A 16,953-nucleotide genomic window follows, 5' to 3' on the forward strand; every position below is an offset into this window, starting at 1 on the left:
CCAGCTTGTGTTCAGTAAAGTGTTTCAATCTAATTTACTGCTTTAAACAGACCCATATAGCATTTGAATGAGCTACTTGATTTGGTTATGCTTAGAAATTTCTCAAGTGAAAAGTCTCTTTCTAGTCATCTATTTCTTTCTGTTAAATTTTGGAGTTACATGCTTTATTCTTAGAGTTTTTCACTCTTTCATTCACATACCCTCCTTTGATCTGCATCCCAGTTTATTTGTAATGAGCTGAGGACTTGGGATAATTAACATTTTATTGTAGTGAAATAGTCAGCATTTATAAAGAATAAGTATCAGTTGAATCCAAAATGAATGTGCACATCATTTGTATGTTTGGATATATGTATGTGTCCCCTTAGAATTTATTTATTTTCCTTTTTTAAAAAAAAGATGTATTTCTTTATTTGAGAGAGAGAGAATGGGAGAGAGTGAGAGAGAAAGAGAGCATGAGTGGGGGAGGATCAGAGGAAGAAGCAGACTTCCTGCTGAGCAGGGAGCCCAGTGTGGGACTGTATCCTGGGACTCCATGATCATGACACCCGAGCCAAAGGCAGTTGCCCAACCAACCGAGCTACCCAGGTGCCCCTTTATTTTTTTCTCTAAACTTTTTATTAACTCAGCAAATAGTTATTAAACAATAACCTTATGACAAATGATATTACAGATCAGTGGTTTCACAGTATGGAATAAGGACCCCTGGGGTATCCATAAGCTCATCCCTTCTTCAATTTCATAACTGGGTGGGATATATTTCATATATTGCAATTAAAATAACATGTCAGATCTGTTGAATGGAAGGACTTTTCATTTAAGCCAGCAAAGAAATAGATATGCAAAAGTGCAAAAGATTGCTCTCACAGGAGTTTCTTCTTGGGAAATATAATCATCTTTCATAAAGAATATGATATTCGTGTTATCATATACCGGGTTTATTGTTATTTTTAAATGAATTAATAAATATATAAAAATTTTCTGGGTTTTACTTTGAATATGATACAGTACACATAAACAAAAGGCTTTTGAGGTCCTCAAGAACTTTAAAAGTGTAAAGACATCCTGAGAGCCAAAAGTTTTAGACAATGAGGATGCCAGGACAGGCACAGTCCAAGCCTTCAGGAAATCCAGAGCCTGACAGGAGGGAATTTTCAAGTTTCTCATTTAAAAATAAGCGTTGTAGGGGTGCCTGGGTGGCTAAGAGGGTTAAGCCGCTGCCTTCTGCTTGGGTCATGATCCCAGGGTTCTGGGATCGAGTCCTGCATCAGGCTCTCTGCTCAGCAGGGAGCCTGCTCCCCACCCCAACCCTGCCTGCCTCTCTGCCTACTTGTGATCTCTGTCTGTCAAATAAATAAATAAAATCTTTTAAAAAAATAAGCATTGTACAGTTAAGAGTGGAATTCATTTGTTTGTGTATTTATCATTGGGTTTTTATTCTCTTCACAATTGGCCTGATCTATTGGTACTTGAAAATGCCTTTATGTTTTTTTGCCCTTATATCCTCACACAATACATATAAAAACCCAATGTGTACTAAACTCTTACTGATTTGTACTTATCATCTGAATGTATTTATTAGCTCATAAACTTCTGGCTTCATAGAGTTTAAAGGTATTGCATTCTCTCTTTTAAATAATGAACCAAAAATATTTCCAATTTGCAAATATTAGAGCAGCCAGGCCATTCCTGTAGATTATTGTGGGGAAAAATAAAATTATAGTTTGAAGTATTCAGGAAACTCTGTACTTGATTTAGTCAGTCTGTAAGCAAATGAGCAGTGAGAATCACTTGTGTGCCAGACATAAACTGGATGTTGAAGATTCAGGAGAGTAGAAAACAAACCCAGCCCTTGTCCTCATGGAACTTTTGGTTTAATTGTTTTTTCTGATAAAGATTTCAGGTTTGGGTGAAGAATGAAATATATTCATTTTATGTTAGAGAGCTGCACCTTAGGTCTTTTCACTCTGTGTGAATGATACACAAGGTTTTGAGGTTACTAACATTTTCTGATTACAGGATATTGCTCGTAACAGGTTTCCAATATGCGCCATACAGAGATGAAAAAAGTTTAGCTCTGAATCAAGACTAAATATTTTGTTTAGACTTTTTAATAAATGCAGTGTGTTTGTTTGCATACTATCTATATGCAATTAATGTTGTGTTCCTTTTCTGTGTTTTGTTAATCATGCCAGTACTTATTTTGTATATTTTCCCTACTTTAAAAGTTGATAAAAACTTTGAATTGTCTGTTAATTATATTACTTTGAACCTTTAGGCTCAACTGGCCCTTACAAGAAATGAAAAACATATGCTAGATGTCAGGAAGCATTTTAAAGATGAAAGGAAATTGTTTTGCATTTATCAATCAGATGGAGAATGGTTGATACCCTGCTTTACAATTCCTCTTCCTTTGCCCAAATAAAACAGAAAGAGAAATTATATTTTTTGTTTTTATTTTTGTATACTTTTGAGTTTTGTTTTTCCATTTTGAATACAGAAGGCTGAAATTTTATGGCTGTTAAACTTTAAAGTCCCAGTTTTGTTTTGTTTTTTACGAGTTTTCTTAATCAAAAATATTAGAAAGCTTCTAGAAAACAAAAAAATAGGAACAAGCTCTTAACTGATGAAAACTTAAGACATTCTCAAATACTGACGATGAACCCTTATTTTATGTCTTTACCTTTAAACTACTACCTATATCCTAACTTCCCAAACATCTTTTTTCTCAGGTGACTTCTCTTATACCTCAGTTAGGCAAATATACTGGTGCTGTAGCCTCCCAAACAAATGCAGATGTGGGTGTTGACTTCTTAGGGTTGAAAAGATATTGGCCACTAACTCTAAACTTCTTAGTGTTCCAAGCCCTCTTTGACAAATTCTGTGGCCTCTAGTTCCTTAAAATATTCCCACTGGGCATCTTCCATATATTTTCTTTGGCTTTTCTTGCCTTTTCCAGCTCTGTACCTCAAAAACAAAGTGGAGGAAGGGAAGATTACTCTGATTTAATTTTTAAAAATTTTATGTCTGCTGGACATATTTATGCAAGTCATTTATGCAAGTCATTGCCTCTTTCTGGAATTTCATTTTCTCATTTGTAAAATGAAAGGATTGAACTAGATAATCTGTAAAATCTCCCAATATCTGTAATTTTATTATACTTTTAACTACTACTTTTAAAACATGAACATGATTCAGCAATAAATTACTCATATTTATTAGGTATTAGCAATTAAAATTCATGAAAAATAAAAGATTAAAAAAATACAAATCTCTGCAAATGAGAAAATTATCTTTTAAGTTTATATATTTGTGAGTATTTCACAATGTAAAAATTTTAGTACATTTCTAAATACCATGGGTTGGTTACTTTGTATTCTTTAAAAAATCTAAATACTAATATATGTTAATCTGTGTATGTACTAATCTATACTAATATTAATCCATAAAACAAAATCATGGTAATTTTTAACTTTATTTAAACATCTATTGTGATACTGTCATTGGTACAGTGACAAGGTATGGGAGAAGAGATAGAAAATAAATAAGAATTGTGGTAGATGTTTTCTTTCATTTAAATCTCACACAGATCCTACAAGGTAGATATTAATTTACCCTTCTTAGAGTTGAAAAACAACTCAGGCTCAGAATTATATAATTATTTTTCCAGAGCAGCACGTCATTTTATTTCAAAGCCTGTGTTTGGTCTCCTGCCTGAAGGGGCTTATCCTCTATTGAGAGACAGAGATTTACACAAATAATTTTGTGATTATAAGAACAGAGTGAGAGGAGAACACTAGCCTTCAGATTTTTAATTGGAATGTTTGGAATTGTATTCCAAATTTTTAGCTTATATCATAAGTGGGAGTAGTTTTAGGTCATTTTGTGTAAATCTGAGACCCACTTTTGATCTATGGTAGAGAGGTATTAGAACTAATCAGTGGGGTCTCTAATTCCATCTCACCAGTATGGCAATATTAGAAAATCAAAATCTGTTATTTATCTATCATATTTCAGCATGTTCATGGTTAAAAATTATAGTAACCTAGTTCCTTATGAACTAATGAGATAGCATTATAAAACAGTAAATTGTAGTTTAATTGTCTTTGATAAAAATTGCATTATTTTCTAGCTGAGGGAAGTAAATCAATTTGTAAGTAAACTTTTAAAATTTCTGGACAAACTATGTATATTAAGTATGAAAGAGAATTTGTAGTAAAGTTATTTGTACCAATAAAAATACTAAATAGTGAAATACACAATAGAGTTTTTAGCAGAAAACATGACTAGTAACTACTGTGGAAATGTTTACCAAATTCTGTAAGATTTTATTAAAATACATTATTTATGTTATATTAACATATAGTTAAGTCAAGCCTGAAATATTTGCTCTTGATAAAAAGTATGCTTAAAACTTCAGGAATAAGATTAAACTAAATAGTGAAACCACGTGAAGACCCAAGTCTGCTCACTTTTTCATTCTGACCCTCTATTAGCTCCTTTCTCCATTTTTCTATGGTAGAAAGATAACAGATTTTTCTTCAGAAAGATGTAAGGAACCAAGCAAATTAGAAGTGCCTTCTCAGAGTGTCTGGGCTCTAAAGCACCATGTAATGAATGGATAGCAATGCAGTTAGTGAACAACTAGATACCTTCCACACAGGCAAATTTTGCACATTAATTTGTCAATAAATGTAAAAGCTATAGTGGGGCACCTGGATGGCTCAGTGGGTTAAACCTCTGCCTTTGGCTCAGGTCGTGATCTCAGGGTCCTGGGATCAAGCCCCGCATCGGTCTCTCTGCTCAGTGGGGAGCCTGCTTCCTCCTCTCTCTCTCTCTCTCTGCCTGCCTCTCCACCTACTTGAGATTGAAATAAATAATATCTTAAAAAAAAAAGTAAAAGCTATAGTGAAGATACTTTCTTCATAGATTATCAAATGTTAACATAGGAACAAAGTAAAATTCCATCCTTATGTGAGAACAATTATTCTTTAGCCATATAAGAAAATATTAACAAAAACCAGAAAGCTAAAGCTAAAACTACATTTATAATGGTCACAGCTTTTATAATTAAAGTCTAGTGTGTTTAGTAAGTTCTAAAAAAATGTGTCACTTTCAGTGTCTTAAAAATATTTTGTAACTGAAGACAATGTAATTTTCTAAGTCCTTGAGTTTACTCTAAAAAATAATGATACCATCTTAACTGGGAACTATTTACTATGGAAATGTTAACCCAATTCTGTCAAATAAGGTGAAAATTCTATTGCACAAAGGTATGGAAAATTTAAGTGACTTATCCAAGATCACATAGTGAATGATTTTAAATAATTATCCTGTGGATTAATGAATAACATATTCTCCATTGTTCCTAAGAGTGAGAGCTGTCTTTACACAGATGAGTAGTTACATCTCACCAAATTTGGCCATAAAATTAGTTTAATTATTATTACTGTCTGTTATGGTTACTGTCACTATCTCACTAAATTAAACTGTTAGTTCTGCATCAACCAGTCACTAATGTTTTACTATACTAAAATAGGTTATGCCTGTTTGTAAACCTGTACTACATGGTAAAAGCACATGAATTATTTGGTTGTATATCTTCTTAAGTGTATGTTCTAAGGACAGTCAATGGAAGTAACTCTTAGATGACCATTTTCAAGAATTTTCAGAATTCTGAATACTTACCAGATTTTCAATCTAAACACAGGTATTCTATCATATTGTTTTTCTTTGTATTCTTAGCCATGTTTAAGTAGAAAAAATTAAGCTGAGAATGAATGTATTATACAATTTTTTATACTTCTAGTGAAGAAAAATTACGCAGAAAGTTTTGAGTTTATAGTTCATGATACTGTGGTGTGTTTACCATTATATACCTTTAAATTTATCAGGGACGTTTGACTTCATTACTTGTTTTCAGTTCTTAGAATATGCTTGATTTCATGTGTTTTGTCAGTCCCTCAGAGTGTCATTTCCTCTCTCTTCTGCAGTAGCCACTGAGTAGAGTTTATATTCATTGTATGACTATTACATGATCTCACATTGTCTAAGGAAGTACACAATAGGTGCTGTTTGTTGAAAAGAAAATTCTGACTATGGTTTTTCCTCACTCATTCATTCACCATTCATTCATTTAGCAGATACTTACATGCTGAGCACTAGGGACAAACTGCCGAGAAAGGCCCTGATCTCCTAAAGCTTAGTCTGTATGAGAGAATACAAGCATTAATTGTATCATGACATCACTATATAATTGAAAACTTTTTTTTAAGATTTTATTTATTTATTTGACAAAGAGAGATCACAAGTAGGCAAAGAGGCAGGCAGAGAGAGAGAGAGAGAGGAGGAAGCAGGTTCCCTGCCAGGCAGAGAGCCTGATGCAGAACTGGATCCCAGGACCCTGAGATCATTACCTGAGCCGAAGGCAGAGGCTTAACCCACTGAGCCCCTAATTGCAAACTTTTAAGGGATTTCAAGATTTAGGGGAACAGGGCAGGAGGGTGTGGCATAAGGAATCATCTGAGTTCTAAGTTGAAGGATTAAGAGAAATATAACAGCAGAGTAGAGAGCAGAGTGCTAGAAATCCTGAGGAAATAGCCTATACGCACGTACCCAGGTGGAATGTGTCAGTGATGGTGTTGGCGGAGCCACATGACAGGGAGTGTGATGAGGCTGAGGGGTGCTCAGGCCACACCAAACTTGCTGTTAACTCTTGTTAAAAATTCAGCCTTTCCTTGCATACATGTTAGCATTTTCATTTCTCACATCACAGGGAACTTTTCTTCCATCTTCCCTGCCTTTTTTTTTTTTTTTTTTAAGATTTTATTTCTTTATTTGACAAACAGAGATCACAAGTAGGCAGAGAGGCAGGCAGAGAGGAAGAGAGGAGGAAGCAGGCTTCATGCTGAGCGGAGAGCCCAATTCGGGGCTCGATCCCAGGACCCTGAGATCATGACCTGAGCTGAAGGCAGAGGCTTTAAACCACTGAGCCACCCAGGCGCCCAAGATTTTTATTTTATTTATTTATTTATTTATTTATTTATTTATTTATTGACAGGGATCACAAGTAGGCAGAGAGGCAGGCAGAGAGGGAAGGGGGAAGTAGGCTCCCTGCTGATCAGAGAGCCTGATGTGGAACTCGATTCCAGGGCCCTGGGATCATGACCTGAGCCAAATGCAGAGGCTTTAACACACTGAGCCACCCAGGCGCCCCGGATTCATCTTCCCTGCTTTTTAATATTGTTTTTAAACTCAAGTTCTTAAAAGTTATAAAATATCACGTTGACTAGAACACTCTGATATTTTGGTCCTTTTTGCATCCTCTTAGATATAATCATTTAAGATTATCTAAAGCTATTTTACCTAGTTTCTTTTTCTTTTCTTTCTTTTTTTTTAACTCTACTTTTAAACTGCTTAATGTTGTACAATTTTGGATTCCCAGTAATACAACTTTCATTCTCTTGAAACACAGGAAACTAGAAAATTGAAAACATACTAAAACTTATGTACAGTGCTCACAGGGATAATAGCTTAAATTGGCATGTGTCCTGAGGTGCAGAACTGTAGTGCTGTTTTCCCTTTTTATGGTAAATATATAAGTGCTTTCTTTTTTTCAGAAATATTTTTAGATCTTTGAAGAGTTCCCACTTCTAGTAAGACTCTGAACTCTTTGAAAGCAGTATATATTGATAAATATTCATTAAAAAATTTTAGTGTGACTAATTCACACAATATGATTATGCTTGGGGAACACTCATCCTATTCTGTCAACTAGCATCAACACTGAGAGTTTTTCAACATAACCATATGCTGTACATTCCTTGTTATTTACTATCTTACATCACTTGAAATTGTGATTTTTAGAGTTGTATTTTAGAGTTCAGTATGAGTTTTTAATCCTATATATTAAATAAAATGAACCAGCTGAAAAAGACTATAGAAATTGTAAAATTACTTCCATATTTATATACTTTGTTAATATCAGGTAAAATACTGAGTGTAAACAAGAACATTATAAAATTACTCTCTATAAATATATAAGGGCACAATACATATCTAAATGAAATCTCACAATGTTCAGGCTTTATTAGGCACTCAGTTTAAATTTTTAACGAGGTCATCCTTTATAATACAACATAATAGCCATGGAAGAATTTTTCATTTAAAATTCTTTAAATTTCAGGAGCTCTTATTAATTCTTCCAACATCCTTAAAGAGTGAATATAATAGAAGTCTATTTATTGCACTCTGTTGGCATGACATTAAGTCAATTATGGCCAGGTGGACTAGTGGGATTATTTTAACAAATTAATTAATCCATTCATTACTTATTTGGCTAAACTGAGTCAATGTCCCAGTCTTACTGAAATCAGCAACCAGTTAATTAAAAAATCAATGAACAAAATGCTCAGATTAGATTATTTAATTAATACTTGAATGCTTGTCATGTCTTCACTTGTTTCAGCCCATTTCTCCCCAATTTTGCTTTACCTTTTTCTAGCTGTTCTGTTTCTCAACTCTGTAGGTTCTCTTTCTTGAAAACAAACTAGTTTTAAGAGATACTGAAATTAGCATCTGAACAAGGGCCCTATGAATGAAAACTTTGTCCAAGAATTAAGGCTCCAGCCCTGAGGAAAGGTGGACAGGGGGAGCCAAAGCCATGATACAACCAAATGAAGACTATGCTGGAGACCAAGAGAGGGAATCAAACACAGGGGTATACCATACAGGCCTCGTTACCAGAACTGCAGTATGAAGTTCTTGTTGTTCTTGTAAGAAACAGCACTAACTTAATTTTTGAGCTCCTTCTTAAGTGATCCTTAACTAGAAATAATAACATTAGTCCCTGAGGCCAGAAGAGCTAAACATATAGAAAAGAACAAAATGCCCCCACCCCTAAGATTTGGTAGAAAGAAATTCAAGATGTTTATTGAAGTTAGATGATAATGAGTCCAGAATTTATTCTTTAGAATACCATTAGCAGACTTCATTCTGTAGAATATGCAAAGGAGACCTTATCAGGTACTCTGTAACGGGTTCCATATTCAAATAAGTTTGTAAATGGCTGTATACTATAGCTTCCACATTTCCATGTGCTCCAGCCCATAGAACGTGGAGATTTATATTTTGAAAGCTCCGAGAAACCCATAGTAAATAATTCATTTGACTTTGTAATCACTTTTCAAATGTACTTAAGCATAGCATCCTCATGCAATATGCCTCTCCCCTCCGCAAAAAGGCTTAGTATCAGTCCAAAGGATAATATTCTGCAAGGCCCTTGTTTAGAATATGAACTCTCAAAATTGTCAAATGTCAATGATTTTAGAAATATAAGAACCTTCAAGCCATAATTATAAAATGTTAGGTATTGAACGTATCTCAAGAAAAAAAATTAGTGTGTATATGGGACCTCATAAGAAAAGAAAATGGGTACATATATGGAACCTTCCTCTGCCACTCCCCACAATCCTACTACTTAGGAAGCTTCCTGCTCATCCAACATATGGCCCTGCTGGGAACAGTAGGATCATTTTCTAAGAGAATTCTAGTAATTAGCACACATTGGTATATCCCAAAAGGGACAGTTCCACATAATCTCAATGGCAGGATAAAACCATTAAGATAATTTGGGCCAAAACTACAGGTGTAGTCTTTCAGTACTTTGTATGGTCTTTGTTTCTGCATGCTAACAAGTAAAAATATATAGGTTCACACATCTCATGCAAGGCTCAGATAAGATTTAGTCTTCTATGTGATGAGTATCTTTTGAAAGTAAGGACTTCTAACATATTGTTCCAAACAACCTTAAATTATTGAAGTATAACTTTTTATAGATATTGTTCCTTGAATTGTAGTGAAGAAGTTTTAATTGTGTGTTCTGAATCAACCTGTAAGTGGTCCCATTAAGTAATTGTGTAGCTGTAATATTTTAGATTAGAGGTGGGTGGCAAAACCGTACACACGAGCTCACACACCCTCTTCAGATTAAATTTATGGTTTAATTAGCCAAGGTAACACAATCTTATCAAAGTCCACATAGCTACAAGGACCAGGAAAAGATGGAGCGTATTTTAGCGCAGTATTTGCTCACCTCCTTGAGTGGGAATAGGTATTACACAGCCACCACTGAGACAGTTCCTGGACCCAGGAAAGCTCAATTCTTTCCTTTTTAATACTAGATACTTACAGTGTCATCCTGGAAGAAATTGCACAATCCCTGTACTTTTGTTTAGAGGAATGATTACATACATCAGACTTCCCTGCCTACAAAAGCAAAGCTATCATGTCTTTCAAAGCTTTTCAGGATTTTAGAGTGCCCAGTTCTCCACAGTAACCCAGTCATAGTCAAACAGAGTTTTAAATAAAATATTTACTAATAAGATTCTTCTTTTGGTGGAGTTTTGAAGAAACATATTTGTTTGCCTTCTGATACATTTCTTTTAATTTTCTATCATCAGTGTTACAGTTTATTACAAAAAAAAAAAAAAAGGCAGCAGAACCTAATAGTGGGGAGGGAAAGAGCCCAGTGTTGATCCATTTATTTATTTATGAGAAAACCTTTTTTTAGAGTATTTTTAAGTTCACAGCAAAATTGAACAGAAAGTACAGAATTCCTCTGTATCCCTGGTCCCCATACATGTCCAACCTCCTCTCCTATCAACATCCCCCAACAGAGTGGTACATTTGTTACAACTGATAAACTTACATTGATATACCATTATCACTTGAAGTCCATAGTTTGCATTAAGGTTCATTTTTGCTCTTATACATTCTACAGATTTGGACATATATATGATGACAAGTATACACTATTATAGTACTATATAGAGAAGTTTCACTATCCTAAAACTCCGATGTGCTCCATCAGTTCATCCCTCCCTCCCCATAGTTTTGGCTTTTCCAGAGTGTTACATACTTGAAATCATTCAGCATGTAGCCCTTCAGACTGGCTTCTTTCACTTATAATAATATGCATTCAAGTTTCCTACATGTCTTTTCATGGCTTGATAGCTGATTTCTTTCTAGCACTGAATAATATATCATTGTCTGGATATACCAGAGTTTTTTCACTTACCTACTAAAGGGATCCATTTATTTTTTAGTAATACCATGGTACTCCATGTTTATAGATCTCTTCTACACCTCATTTGTAATTTCTGTTGTTAAAAACAACATTTCTGTTGTTTTTAAATTTATACATTATAAACATTTTCCATGTAGTAAGTACATTGCTTCCACATCATTTTATATTTATAATTTCCATTGTATAAATGTACCATAATTTCTTTAACCAATTCCCATACTAAACATTTAGGCCTTATCCATGTTTGTATTATTTCTAAGAGTGCTATATATACTTATACATACATTTGCACATATGACTGGTTATTTTTTTAGAATGAATTCCCAAAAGTGGAGTTACAAGGTCAGAGAGCATATCTACTTGTTAGTCCTTTCTTCTGTTTTGCCAGAATTCCTCCAGAAGGCTATAACAATCTGTACTCTCACAAGCAGTGTTTGCCTTTTGTTCTGTTGTTTTCCAGTTCATTTTTTTTTTTTTAGATTTTTTATTTATTTATTTGACAGACAGAAATCAGAAGTAGGCAGAGAGGCAGGCAGAGAGAGAGGAGGAAGCAGTCTCCCCGCTGAGCAGAGAGTCTGATGCGGGGCTCGATCCCAGGACCCTGGGATCATGACCTGAGCCGAAGGCAGAGGCTTTAATCCACTGAGCCACCCAGGGCCCCTTCCAGTTCATTTTGATCATTGCCAGATCATTTTAATTATTTAATCAATGAATATCTCATTGCTTGATTTTTATATTTAACCATTAGAGAAGGTCTAGTGTTTTCCTGGTATTTGTTGACTATTGGCATTTTATCTTTTGTTTACTCTCTGTCCTTATCCTCAGCTGATTTTCAGTGAAGGTCTTTGTCTCCTATTGTTTTGTAAGAGTTTTATATATCTAAAAACATTAGTCTTTGTTTTTCCCAGCTCATCATTTGCTTTTTAATTTTCGTTAGTGGCATTTTTTTAATTTATGTAAATTATTAGATCAATCCATCAATAATAATGATAATATTTAATATTGATTGACTATTATGTCCTACATGCTGTACTAAGTTTTCATATGCAGTATCTCATTTAACTAACTATACTCATTTCATAGATCGGAAGCTCAGATCAAGAGAGAGTAGATAACTTGCCCAAAGACAAGTGGTATATTGTTGGTTTTGAATCTAGGATCATCTTTTTCCAAATCAAGTTCTTTTAAGCTACTTTGTTATACTGCTCAAAAATAAAATAATAATTAATGTATGTTTGATTACCAGGTTATAAGTTAAGTATTAAGTACTTCAGTTCCATTAGCTTATTTAACGCTCACCACAACTCTGAATTTGGGCTCTATTTATAACCATGTTTATTAAAAGCTAAATAAAGATGAGTTTCAGTGAGGTTTAGCTGCTTGTTCAAAATTTCTACAGTTACACAGTAGAACTGTTAAGCTCTGTGAGTTCAGGGATTGGGTTAATAATACCTCCTGCCTACCTTTCAACATGAGTATCAGGGTCAGATCAGATCATGTGTATGAAAATACTATCTAGGTTGGATACTCTAGGAATACGATGCATTGTTATTTTTAAAGCATTATTATCCCTGGGTTTTCAGCTAACTCCTGAAAGTGTGTTCCCGAGAAGGAAACTGTCTATGCATTTTTCAGACATGGAGTGTTTCCTTTTCTCGTAACTTTTACAGAATTGAGGATTGTCTATAGCTTTCTATGTGTTAACTTGGCAAATTTTCGTACTTCCTTGAGCAATCAATAAGATAATGTTGGAGGAAAATAATATAATTGGAAGACCATGTTTTAAAAAGTTGATTAATTTTATATACATATGCATATATGTTTTTTATTCTATTACATCTTACATTTTTAATCATTTAGGATTTAATTTCCAACTTACTCAAGTACTTACACATTTTTTGTTACAATTCAATCATTTCTATCTGCCATTTTAAAATATGGTAGTTGGCCATCTTACTTTTTCTGAAGGATCTGCTTTCATGTTTATAACTTAATTCTTAAAAATTCATAACTTATTGCTATTTTTCTTGTATAAACAGTGTATTTGAAATTTGTGTGTGTGCATGTGTGCACGTTTAATTTTTCTGAAGAATATAATTTATCAGATTCAAATTTCTAATTCTTAAAGATTTTTGGTAACTGAACTTTAAAAGTTCTTTAGTGTCGAATTAGGGACATAAAATGAATGTGCAATTGCTATATATTTACTTTGGTCATTGTGAGCAAACCTCGTTTTTTATACAACTTTAATTTTATCATAATGTTTATCTTAGTTGCAAAAGTAAACACAGTGGTGGTTTTAAAGCAAGATAGGTTTTTATTAGCTTCACTCTGTGTTTACCTAACTGTTCAGGCTGCAGCTCTCACTTTCCTTGCTGCATGTTTTGATTAATGGCCCTCTGGACTTGTTCCAGAATATACTGATTATGGTCAGTGTACTTCAAAGATGATTTATTAATTGTGTTTGCAGCTCAAAATAATTAAGTAAAGATTGATCATAGGTATTATTATAGATTTGCCAATAAGATCAGCAGTTATATTATTCCCTGAGTGGATTTCTTACACTGTACAGAAAGAACAAAATATTAATATTAAAAATATATATTCAGTATTAACCACAGCTTTATGGCCTTTTAATTTAAAGCACTATGATTAAATGTATCAGAGATTTAGTCTTACAAGTGCATGTATTTTAAGTTCTGTTTTAACATAATTCCAAAATAATATGTTTCAGTGGAGATTACATAGATGTTTAAATGAAGTATTTCCTTGTTTATAACTCACCCTGGGAACAACCTTTCCTACAATTCCCTCAGGCTGTTACATGCGTTTAGATTTCAAATTACTGACAGACTTGAATTTCTGTTTAAAATAATTTTTAGTAGAAAACTGTTATAATCTCCTGTGTTTTAGGTAAAGGGAATTTATCATATATTTTACATATATTATATTTCTATTTGAAAGCTTTTTTTAACATCAAATTTCTCTAGATTTGGCATGATCATAGTTATTGTGTCAGGCATTTGAAGTGTTCTATCAACAAAGAATAATGTGTAAATATTCATTATACTGGTCAGAGGAGTTATTAATCAAAAGAAATGACTCCCTGCTCATAATTTATAGTTCAGTATTGAAAGAAAAATATGTACATTTATTTTTCAATTATTTGGTATACTATATTCAAAATATACATTTTAACAGCGAAATTCTATAACTTAAGTCATCTACTGTGATATATAACTAAATGTTAAATAGCTATTTGGTTTGTATTAAGACATCATGAAATGAAATAAAATGTTTTCCCACAATGGAACTGAAAGTTAATCCATATTCTAAGCTTATGTGAAAGTCCAAAATAGTTATGTCAAAACAAGAAGATATAAACCCCACAAGTAAATAAGATGTTAGCGAATAGAGTGAAAAAATAAAGTATAAGAATAAAAAAAGAACAAAACCTAAGTAAGTTAAAAATATAATCCATAAGCATTATTCAGTGATTTTTGCTTGTTTTTTGTAAATCATTACTAAAGAACAATGAGCACAGAAATGCTTTATTTAAGCAACATTATTAAAAATATTATTAGTAAAATTTGAGGATGTATACTTTGCTTAGTTGAAGATCGTATACAATAATTTCATTTCTGAACAATTTCTAAAAATAATTTCTCTAGATCAAACTTAGGCATGTTATTTTTTAAAATATTATTTTTGTGATGAAAGAGGATAAATTATAAGTGTGTTGAATAAAGCAGTGTTATCATTACCAGCATTACTGAGTGCTTTATCCTGCATACACCATTTCTTGAAATTCAGAATAAAGAGGTTGCAGGCTATGTCTTCAATGATCTTTTTATATGATATAAAATAATGAAGGAAGATTAATCAGTAGCACACATTTGTCGTTTTCTTTTGGCTTCATTATATTTCCTGACAAACTGTCTTTAATATGTATATGACTAAAATGTGCCAGATTCCATAATAGGTATAAGAACTATGAAATTTTAGAGGAGGTAGAGTTAGTATTCCGTTCACGACTATAAAATAAGGAGATGTGATAAAATCAGAGAAGACTGACTAGAAGATGCTACTCAGTTTGGCTTTGTAGAGGAATAGATGTTTCTAGGCACATAAACTGAAGAAGGATAAGGCAGAGACTAATATCGAACTCAGCCTCCTGATGGCCCTTCTCTTTTTAGTAATAGAACCCCCTCCCAACACCCTGTGCATACCCAAGTTTTAACAGATTGGATGGCTGCCAAACTAGAGGCTACATTTCTCAATTTCACTGGTAGCAGAGTATGGCCATGTGACAAAGTCTTTGGCAATGAGATATGACAGAAATAATATATATAATTTGGGGATCTTGCCCTTAAAATGAGTGGGTATACATTCCTCCATTTTCCCGTCTGAGTCCATTTTCAACCTCGCATGTTAGCAATTCATCTTTGGAGATGCCAGAGAAACAAGAAAGGAAGAATCATAGTCCCTGGACAGTCTCATGGAGCAGGGCAGCATATCCACTGGGGACCACCCAGCTACCTCTACACTATTATGGGAGAGAAAAATAAAAGTCTAGCTTGAATGAGCCATGTTGCTTTTTGGATCTCTTTGTTACAGAAACTTGAGATATCCCCTCCTTAAAAGGAAGGGCTTTCATGTCAGAGGAACAGAATACAGTAAGTAGATGCATGGAGGAAGAGTCTAGAACATAGGGGACCATTGACTGTATCATGAGGTGCATAGACATGTTGAATGAAGCTGGTAAAGTAGATGGATCTCAGATCAGAAAGGAACTTGAATGCTAAGCTGATTTATTGGACTTATTTTATGAATGCAGTTAGGAGTTCTTAAAAGTTTTGAGCCAAAGAATAGCATAATGAACAGTGCTTTAGGAAAATTTCCATGGAAATCATGTATTTGATGGAGGGAATGTTTACAGACTGTCAGTGAAGATAGGAGGATATTGCCGTAGTCCAGGAATAGTTAGTCTGAAGAAGGATAGTAATTGTAAGTGTGAGTGTGAGTGTGATAGGAAAGGAAAGGAAAGGAAAAAGGAAAGGAAAAAGGAAAGGGGAAAGGAAAGGAAAGGAAGAGATGAATTGAGAAACACTTAAGATTGCTGTCTTCTTATTACCAGAGACCTTGGAAACCTTATCAGTATTGAAAGCTATTTGTTAAACTTGGTCTTTATCAAAGTAAGTCATCTGTCTTTAGAAATCAACCTACCACAAAAGCTGGATAAACAGAACTTGGTGGTCATGGGCATTGACTTCTGAAAAGACTGGGAAAGTTTCCTTTGCAGTATATACTCAAGAATATAGGTATATAGTACCTTAATATTATTTCAGTTGTTTAATTTTTTAAACTTAGTTTAGCATATAGGTAAGCATGTTAATCAGTAAGCTATCTTCAAATCATACTTTAAGAAAGGTTGTCACTCTGGAGGATGTATGTACTACAGCCTCTGAAAACCTTTCTTGATGAAGGAGTTCTTGTTAGTGCCAATCACAGGAAATACTCCTTTTGGACAAGTGTCATGTATTTTCATTTCAATCTGAAGTTATGGGTTTCTCTTGCTTAGAGATATATGATATTCTTATGGACTACAGAAAAAAAAAAACCAACTTTTTTTTGCCTTACAATTTTTGTGGATTTAGTGCTGATCTTATAGAGTGTTTTGCCTAGGGCCTAGATATATGACTTCCTAGAAATTTCCAAACTGTAGCGGATAGGTTATATTCATGAGTGAATTTGACAAATTAATGAAGTTAAGAGATAATTTTGTAAAACTGAACTGGCCTGTATATCCCTATTTCAAGGAAACCATAAGAATAATAATTATTTATTGAAGCTTATTTTTGGTTAAG

The 16,953-nt window shown here is 33.6% G+C and overlaps 1 protein-coding gene across 2 annotated transcripts in view; it reads left to right on the top strand.

The window, feature by feature from the left end:
* LOC111148365 (X-ray repair cross complementing 4) overlaps window positions 1–16,953 on the top strand; it is a 337,166-nt gene that overhangs the window by 163,677 nt on the left and 156,536 nt on the right. The gene's annotated exons all lie outside the window — the stretch shown is intronic.

The sequence above is a fragment of the Enhydra lutris genome, unplaced genomic scaffold (assembly GCF_002288905.1).
Source record: "Enhydra lutris kenyoni isolate GAN:26980312 unplaced genomic scaffold, ASM228890v2 scaffoldscaffold19, whole genome shotgun sequence".
NCBI lineage: Eukaryota > Metazoa > Chordata > Mammalia > Carnivora > Mustelidae > Enhydra > Enhydra lutris.